General features: G+C 42.5%; 1 protein-coding gene across 2 annotated transcripts in view; it reads right to left on the minus strand.

Moving 5' to 3' along the window:
- The window catches only part of SORT1 (sortilin 1), a 69,403-nt gene extending 62,285 nt beyond the window's left edge, over positions 1–7,118 (minus strand). For both annotated transcript variants that reach the window (XM_074188340.1, XM_074188339.1), the window contains exon 1: positions 7,023–7,118. The gene's annotated coding sequence lies outside the window, so the exon portion shown is untranslated. The remainder of the gene's footprint in view (positions 1–7,022) is intronic.
- Positions 7,119–10,053: the final 2,935 nt, after the last annotated feature.

The following is a 10,053-nucleotide window of genomic DNA, read 5'->3' on the forward strand; positions in this document are numbered from 1 at the left end:
GCAGAAATTGAGCTATATCTATGGGACCAAAAGGTCTAGAGTCACTGACAGTTCTCAATAGTGTATGGTGGAGGCAGAGTAGACAGTTCTGATTAAGGTGCATGTAAAGTTAATAAATATCCATTTACATTATTTTATTATTATTATTATTAATTTTTTATATTACTGGCCATCCTAGTTAAGGGGATAAAATGAGAAAGTTTGAAGAGGCCAAAAAAAAAGTTTTATTATTAAACCCTACTCTTGATAGTGAAACAAACATTCATAAATCTTGTTCAAGTACCAAATTAAAAAACACAAAAGAAATGCAAACCTGACTGCTCACTCCAATTTGAGTTTACTTCTAGTGATCCTGATAAGGAATGTATATTGTCACAAACTTTTTTTAAAGTTCTGGCAAAGTTATAAGAAGCATTTGCCTATAGAAAAGTAAACTTGGAAACAAAAACTCCTAAGGAAAAATGTTTCTTTTGAAACAATTTCCTAAAAGGTTTACTAACAAAAAGAAAAATGAAAATGGTAAAATATTTTACTAGGTGAGTTACCACAGCCAAAGTTGTTCCCAATTGCAAAAAGTTATTACTAGTGAGGACATAAGACTCTACAAAGTTTTGTTTCTAATACTGTCAAATTCTAGATCTTAGATCTAGAGCCAGAAGGAGTTCATTTAGTCCAACTCCTTCATTTTAGGAGAAAATAGAAGTTGGGGGGAGGTTAAAAACTTATCCAAGGTATATTTCAGATGCAGGATTTAAACCCATCCTTGGTCATCAGTCACTACGCTTTCCACTGAACACACTGTTTTGAATAAAACTGATCTGAAAATACGTAGCTAAAAAAAGTATTCTTATGTAATATGGGACCATTAATAATAAGCATAAAAACATTAATTTCAAAGATTTTACTACAAGGTTACACCAAAGGTTTATTTAAAATAAAGATTTTTTTTTCCCACTACAAAAAGTTTAAGAACTACTTATATGATGACCAAAACAGTTCAAGAAGGCAAAGACCTTCAGGTTTCCTAGCCTGGAAGGCAGTCTGGTGATCCAGGATAAAAGGCTGAGCACTGAGGATCCCACAAGTCTCCAACAGGCACCTTCAGTCCCTGAATAGGCTAGGGCTCAGCCCTGCCAGCACCAGCAAACAAACACACACATTCTTCTCTGTGCTGACACACCACACAACGCAGCTTCTCTCTAGGGCCTGTTTATTTAAGAAACCAAATGCTTTGATGTTTTTTGTAGAAGTTGTGGAGTTATGTGTCAAGAAGAAGTTAGTGACAGAAACAGAGGAGGAGGCTAAAAAAAAAACCAAAATAAGGAACAATTCATGGCTACATAAACCAGGGGTTCAGAAAGTATGGAAATTGTCTAATGAACTGAGTACAAATTCCGAAATTAAGAAAATATAAATCAAATGATGTTATCAAGACATTTCACTGCTTTAAGATGGCATGAATACCTCTATCCAAAGGAGTTCTTAAGGGAGAAATGTTTTGAAGTAATACAACTTAAGCAGTAGAAAATTAATAAATCATCTGAAACAATTTTTCTTTCATTTGTTCAAGAGTTATTCATATCATGAATGAAGCTTTTGCTCCTATCAGTTATTTTCTAAATAGATGTTGATGCATTTATTTTTTAGCATTCATTTAAATTTTTTTTAAGTTTTGAATTCTCTTTTCCCCCCTCCCCCAGCCATTAGGAAGGCAATAAATGTAATTTCGATTATACATGTGAAATCATGCAAAACACATTACCATATTCATCATGCCGAAAACAAGAAAAATAAAATTAAAAAATCATGCTTCAATCTGTATTCAAACTCTGAAAGTTCTTTCTCTGGAGGTGAATAGTATTTTTTCCATCATAAGTCCTATGTAATTATCTTGAATCATTGAACTTAAAAGAATAGCAAAGTCATTCACAGTTGATCATCATATGATACAGCTGTTACTGTGTACAATGTTCTCCTGCTTCTTCTCACTTCATTTTTCATCAGTTCATATAAATTCTTTCTGAGTTTTTTTGAAACTGTCCTTTCTAATGGCAAAATAGTATTCCATCACAACCAAATACTACAACTCATTTAGCCATTCCTCTATCAATCATTTGAAAGAATCAACAAGCATTAGGCCCTAGAAAACAGTCCCAAAAGAATAGGATTCCAATATTTAAGACACTAAAAATTTTTTTTTTTGCTTTTCATTTAGACTATAATAGATTTAGCTCTCTCAGTACAGTAATACAGTAAGCAAAGACAATTCCAAAAGACTTATCGATAGGAAATGCTATCCACATCCAGAGGAAAAAACTATGGAGTCTGAATGCAGACCAAAAGCATACTATTTTCACTTTAAAAAAAATGTTTTCTCATTTTTTTTTCTTTTGTTCTAATTCTTCCTTCACAACATGATTAATATGGTGTTTAATACGATAGTGCACATATAATCTACATCAGAATCTTTGAGGGAAGGAGAAAAATTTGGAACTCAAAATATTTCAAAAATGAATGCTGAAACAATCTTTACATGAAACTGGAGAAAAATAAAATACTTTTAATTAAAAAATAATTTTAGTTATGAGATCATTTCTACTTGTTTTTTGGCAACTCTCACCTAATTCCAAATGGAACTCTATATATTTATTTCTCTACATAGGAAATTTATAATGATTCTTCCATGGGAAAGATAAACACTAATTCTAATTTATCAATTATACTTTGCCAACATTTAAATCAGTATTGAGTAAAAATGAAGAATGTTTCCCCAAAGAGAAATGGATGGAAATACAAGTTATAACCTATATCCATAAGTCTTGTAAAATTCTAAAACATTAGATATCAACTCTTTAAAATATACTGCAATATTTCATTTGATTTTACATTTATGAAAAGCTGGAAATCAATATTTGTCAGTCTAAAAAGTAAAACCAGTCTTATGATTCATAGTACCATTAATAACAGCCATTAAAAATCAATATTTTAACTTGATAAGACCCTCTGAGATTTAAATTTTTGTGTTGTTTCTGTGTTATTTTGTTCTTTTTCATGTTAAATAATAGGAAATCATAAGAAATATTGATCCAAATAGGATAATGGAATCCATACACAGTGGTAAGAGTGGAAAGAGTACTTACTGGCTTTGTTGCCAGATGACCTGAACTTGAAACATGGTTCCAAGACTTACTACAGACAGATTAACTCTGGACTTCAGTTTTCTGTAAGAGAAGGGGATTGGACTAGATGATCTCCAAGATTGCCTCCAAGCTCTAAAATACTGAGATTCAATTCCCATTTCTACTAAGGAATCAATTTGATCTTATACAAGAAAAATTCTCTGTCCTTTTTCACCTCGATAATTGGGGATACAACCCAAAATTACTCTAGCCTAGCTGGTGGAATTCAAAAAGAAACAGATCCCTCAGGCTAGGAAAACCACAAATTAACATTATCTATGCTGTACTGAATTTCAATTTATTTTGTTAAATATTTCTCAATTACATTTTAATTTATTCTCTCACTCAAGAATTTTGCCAGTTTTGCCTCTCCTAGAGATCTGTTACACCTCTGCTGTAGCAATAGCTCTAGCTGCTGTTACAATGACGTTCAAGTATCCATTCACTTTAATGAACTTAAAATCAATGTTGTCTTGTGGAATCTAAGGCTACTACTGAAAGGTAAAAAAGGAATGATTATTAGAGAGCAATTCTCGACTGTGAAGTTAGCTGTTTAGGAGCTACCTTGTTCAAATATCCACAAAATGGGGAGGCTAGGTGGCGTAGTGAATAGAGCACCGGCCTTGGGGTCAGGAGTACCTGGGTTCAAATCTGATCTCAGACACTTAATAATTAGCTAGCTGTGTGGCCTTGGGCAAGCCACTTAACCCCATTGCCTTGAAAAATCTAAAAAAATAAAATAAAATAATAAATAATAAACAAATATCCACAAACTGAAAGTAGTTTCTGACTTATGAACCTTACTTTTTAACTTTTCACCAGAGTATAAAAATGGGAAATAAGAGAAGTTCCTTAAAGACAACTTGGGATAAGTATAAAACAACAATAAGTTAGTGGGGCGGCTAGGTGGCGTAGTGGATAAAGCACCGGCCCTGGAGTCAGGAGTACCTGGGTTCAAATCCGGTCTCAGACACTTAATAATTACCTAGCTGTGTGGCCTTGGGCAAGCCACTTAACCCCATTTGCCTTGCAAAAAAATAAATAAATAAAAACAAAACAATAAGTTAGTGAAGCGGGACAAGACAATAGTTAAGACTATAACAAAGACTGAAGGAATGTATATTACTAGCTGAAATTAAAAAAAAATTTCATGGTCTGTCTTCACAATCTTACTTCTCCTATTCAATTAAATTGATATGAGATTCCAGACTTTCTTAATTCTTAACCCATTGCTTTAAAAAGTAGTGTTGCTAAACTGGTCCTTTCACCATGGGCAAATAAGCATGAACAAACAAAAAGCTGCCTAGGTCAGACATTTTTACAGGTACTGTGGTTAGGAAAGGGGAAATCCCTGACTGAAGGGGTATATACAGCAGCAGCAACAGCAGCCGACAGGAAGGTGGGGCAATCACCAAAGCAGGAATCCCACCAAATGTGGAATAGGAATGCCTAAGACTAACTGACCCAAGGAAAGAAGCTGTGCAGGGAAAAAGTGGAAAGGATGTAAACCAGAGTAGGAAGCTGGAAAAGGATGACTTAAACAATTTTTTTTCTCTCTTTAGTTAGGGAGATTTTCCACATCTCCAACAGTAATATCATCCTGCTGTCACCCTGTCCCAAATCTAAGATCAACTGCCTTCTTAAAAGCTCAATTTAGATACCTTCAAACAACCACCTAGACTGTATATTGAGTCATATTATCTCTGTAAGTAAAATTTGTGAATGCTCTGAGGCTCAGTGAGATTCGTAAGGGCAACATGATATAATGGGAAAAGCATGGTATTGTAGTTGAGTTCTGCTTCTGACCTTTTTCAGTATGAGACAAATCTCTTAACCCCTCTGACCTTCACTTTCCTTCTTCTCCTTAGCTACCACATAGGGAAATATAAATAGTATGCAAATGGTTAGATGATTAGTACTGCATTAAGAGAGAACACTGTAGATTCTGATTTGGGGATCTGGATATTTGGAAAATGGAAACAGACCAAGGAAAGTAAGTAGTCATGAACATGAGTCTTTATCCAAAATAGTTGAAAAGAATATTATGGAATACAATAATATAGAATACCAAAGTCAAGAAAATATCAAATGAAAACACTGAAAATAGTATAACTGACTTCCTTAATTTTTTTTTTAACAACACAAGCTAGGGATTTATAGAATAGTAAGAATTAAATAGAAGTATCTGCAAGGGCCAGATAACAATTGGGCTCCCAAAAAAGAAACTCTGTCGTTGCTTATCACTATGAAAGGACAGCATGATCTTGTAGCAAACACACAGACCTTGGACTCAGAGGTCCTGGATTTGAGTTCTACCATTAGTGAAACTAGTTAAGTTCTCAGCCTGAGTTTTCTTATCTAAACTACTCACTTCATGGGGTTGTTATGAGGAAGAGGGCTTTGTAAACTATAAATCTAATACAAATGTAATTCAATGAACTCAATCTCCTAAATGCAGTAATAGGTATAATCTAGGAACCTTTGCACTACCAAGATAAGGATAATAATGTATTTCATTTGCCAACTTGCTGTGTAAAAGCCAATGTATTCCAATTCTGGAGATATGGGTCAATAGTTCCTAGTACTTTGGGAGATTAGATAACATGGAAGAGAGTAAAGGTACCATCCTTTCACGTCTAAGTAACTTTGTTCCTCTGTTAAAAAAAAGTTTTAAAATAGCCTAAATGACTATTAAACTTGGGAATACACAAGGGAAGACTTAGAAAGACTATTACAATAATGCCAGTAAAGTGACAAAACAGCTGTTTCCTTGAATTTCACCTAGGATCAGGACTTTAAAGAGACACTATTGAGAAAGACAGTGAAATACAGAGAGAGACAGACAGAGACAGAGTGAGACAATGAAATAGTGAGAGTGTGAGAGAAAGTGATAGTGAATGTGTGAGAGACACAGAGACAGTAAACAGTGTGTGTGGGAATGATAGAGAGAGAGAGATGGAGACAGAGAGAGACAGCGACAGACAGAGAGAGAGACAAAGAGAGACAGAGAGACAGAGAGTGAGACAATGAAATAGTGAGAGTGTGAGAGAAAGTGATAGTGAATGTGTGAGAGACACAGAGACAGTAAACAGTGTGTGTGGGAATGATAGAGAGAGACAGAGAGAGAGAGATGGAGACAGAGAGAGACAGAGACAGACAGAGAGAGAGACAGAGAGAGAGACAGAGATAGAGACAATGAAATAGTGAGAGTGTGAGAGAAAGTGATAGTGAATGTTTGAGAGACACAGAGACAGTGAACAGAGTGTGTGTGGGAATGAGAGAGAGAGAGAGAGAGAGATGGAGACAGAGAGAGACAGAGACAGAGAGAGAGAGACAGAGAGAGAGACAGAGATAGAGACAATGAAATAGTGAGAGTGTGAGAGAAAGTGATAGTGAATGTTTGAGAGACACAGAGACAGTGAACAGAGTGTGTGTGGGAATGAGAGAGAGAGAGAGAGAGAGAGAGAGAGAGAGAGAGAGAGAGGGAGAGAGGGAGAGAGGGAGAGAGAGAGAGGGAGAGAGGGAGAGGGAGGAGAGAGGAGTCCCGGTGGGGGGAAGGGTGGCGAAGCGCAGCCCTGGGCCTGGGTTGGGGCTGGGGAGGGGGAGGGGAGGAGGACAAATACGCTTCCCGCCCCCCACCCCGAATTCTCACGAATCCCCGAAAGGTCACAGGAGACAACAAAGCCCCGGGACGCGCCACCAGCCCCCGCGGCCCGGCGCGCGGGGGGCGTCGAGGCAGGAGCCGCCGGGGGGCCGCCGGGGTGCGGGGGGCGTCGAGGCAGGAGCCGCCGGGGGGCCGCCGGGGCCCGGGGGGCGGCGGGGACGGCCGGGCTGGGGGCTCACCTGGTGGGTGTTGTTGACGAGGGCGGCCTCGAAGCCCTGGAGCGGGCCGCAGCCCTCGCTCTCCGCGCCGGGGCTCCGCCGCCGCCGGCCGCCGCCGGGGCCCAGCTCGGCCGCCCAGGGCCGGCTCCCGGCCGAGGGCCCCGGCGGGCCGGCCGGCCGTGCGGTCCGAGTCCCGGCTGCCGGCGGCCGCGGGGCGTCCAGGCGGTCCCGGCCGAGGCCGGCGGGGACGGCGGGCAGCAGGAGCAGGAGGCCGAGGCCGCGGAGCCAAAGCGAGCGACCCCCGACGGCGGCGGCGGCGGCTCCCCGGGGCGGCTCCATCGCGGTGGGACGCCGACGCCGACACCTGCAACCTCAAACGCCCGCTCCCCTCTTTGGCGGCCCGCCACACCCCCTCCGCCGAGGCTCGCCCTGATTGGCCGCCGCCTGCCGGGCCTCTCCGGTCCCTTAGGTCGGCCCGCGAGTCCGTCTCGCCGCTGCCGCGCCCCATTGGCCGGCGAAGCCTCCAGCTTCGGGCGTCTCCGGTTCGGCCGCCCAGGCGCGGAGCCGATTGGCCGAGCGGCGAGGCTTTTCCAGGGCCTTCTCTGATTGGTCGGGAGGGGCTGAGGTCATCGCTCCCCTGTCCAGCGCATTCGTGGCCGGGCTCGGCGAGTTAGCGCCGGAGGAGCCCCGGGGAGGCGGCGGCGGCTCCCGCTCCCGGCCCGGCCCCCGAACCCCGGCTTGGATCCGGGCCCCCTTCCCGGGCCGAGGGGGGATCGGGGCCGTTCGAGCATCCGACGACCCCTGGGGGGGGGAACGTGATGGGGGGCGGGGGCGGGGGCTGGCCACCCCAGGGGGTGCAGGAGCGCGGGGTAGGCCGGAGCCTACCGGCCCCCCGAGCCCGCGGGCCGCCCCGGCTCTGCCCAGGCCCGGGAATGGGGCGCCCTGGGCCGGGAGGAGCGCCACCACGGGGCGAACGTGCCCGGGCACCCGCTCACGCAGCGACGCCCCGTCCTCCTCCAGCCCCGGGGCCACCTTTGATTTCTAGGGCATTGCGGAACGACTCCCTGCGAGTCAGCAATTACCCACCGCGGCTCGGGGCTCGGAGGCGCCTCAGGTCGGACCAGTTCTGTCTGCCCGCTCCACCCTGACGTGAGAAAGTTGCTGCGCCTTTGGGTGCCTCCCCTCTCCCCCAGGGCAAGATGCTAACTCCCACCTGGGGAATGGGGATTGGTCGGTGAAGTGGTGGCGGTGTGTTGGTGAAAAGGGACCCCCCAACACACACACACACACGCACACACACACACACACACACACGTATACACACACACACGTACACACACACACACACCCTTGGTAAATCTAAATGAAAAACAATGCCAGTCTATTAGATCAAATGTCATCCTAATCGTTGTAGGATTCTTTGGATTAGTTTAGAAAACAAAAACTATGCAAGGAGTTCTCAAAATAACAGAAATGCAATACTAAAGTGGAGACAAATTTCAAGCAGAGAACTGAAGAAAACTCAATTTAAATCTCCAGTTGCTAGGCACAAAGAGATAATGCCTGTTGACAAGAGTCCCTGAAAAGCAAAACACTTTGTCCCCACCATTATGATTGACTGTTTCTTATCCACCCTCCACCCCACCCCCCCAAACTTTTAATCTGTACCAACTATGAAGTAGATCACAAGACAGTCAGTGCTAGTAGCCTTGTGATTAATGGAGGGTATAAAGGATTATTTCTTTGTTTGGGTGACACTCAAGGATGAATGGGCTATTGTCTGTTTTGGGGGAAAAAACAGTGCCACCTCCTGGAAAGATCAGCAAAGCACATGCTTACTTTTTATTAAAGATAATTTTTAAGTCAGAAATTCATTTGTTCTGTACAAACTTAGCCCTAAGGTAAATGAACAAGTATTTACTTTAAAATTCAAGAATTTTACAATTATCTGTACCTTTATTTGGTATTCACCGAGCAGCATGGTTCAAAAGAAAGAGAAATTGTAAGAAAAGAGGAGGAAAAAGGAAAGAATAAAGGGAAAGGAAAGAGAGAGGAAAGCAAGGAAGAAAGAGGGAGGAAAAAAAGGGAAGGAAGGAAGGAAGGAGGGTAGGCAGGCTATGGAGATATTTCAAATACTGCCTGATGCTTAAATTTTGATAGTCACTTAACCTCCCTTGGCCTCAAGTCGCCTCAATTACAAATAAAGGAGTTGGACTAAAAGGCCTCTTGAGTCTTCAATATATAAAATACCTCTAAAAAGGTTGGTTGGTTGGTTAGTTCTTGTCCTTCGTTACTGAGGACCAAAATGATATCACTATGTTAGTGTAAAGTTGCACTGAGTTTGACTGTGGCTGACCAGACCAATTCAAGATAAGAACGCTCTAACAACAGGTTGTGCACACATAGGCCATGTGACTACCTCTGGTAGAGTCTCTAAACTTATGCATCTCACACTTCCTTTCACTTTCTTCCATTTTACTTTGCTCATAGAGTATAGCATAGCACCTTCTTTTGTTCCTGCACCAGTGTCTCCCATGTCTCCCAAATCAATTCCAAAGTTCTTCAGGGAGACTTTGAGAATGTCTTTGCATCACTTCTTTTGACGCCCTTGTGAGCACTTATGCTGTGTGAGTTGTGCTCTTGGTAGTAACCTTTGAAGGCTTGGCAGTTTAGCTCAAGAAAGGACCTCAGTGTCTGGTGTCTTCTCCTGCCAGGTGATCTTCAGGATCTTCCCAAGACAATTAAAATGGAAGTGACTGAGTTTCCTGACATGACTCTGGTGGACTGTGCAGTTTTCACAGGCATATAGCAACGAGGTCAGCATATCAGCTCTGTAAATCTTCAGTTTAATAGTTAGTCTAACACCTTTTCTCTTCCGCACTTTTTTCCACAGCCTCCCAAATATTGAGCTGGCTCTGGCAATGCGAGTGTTGACCTCATTGTCAACGTGTACCTCCTTGGAAAGGATACTGCCAAGGTAGGTGAACTTGTTCACAGAACTCAAAACCTCTATTTGCTGCAATCAATGGTCCCACATATGGATGGTGTGGTG

The sequence above is a fragment of the Macrotis lagotis genome, chromosome 5 (assembly GCF_037893015.1).
Source record: "Macrotis lagotis isolate mMagLag1 chromosome 5, bilby.v1.9.chrom.fasta, whole genome shotgun sequence".
NCBI classification, from domain to species: domain Eukaryota; kingdom Metazoa; phylum Chordata; class Mammalia; order Peramelemorphia; family Peramelidae; genus Macrotis; species Macrotis lagotis.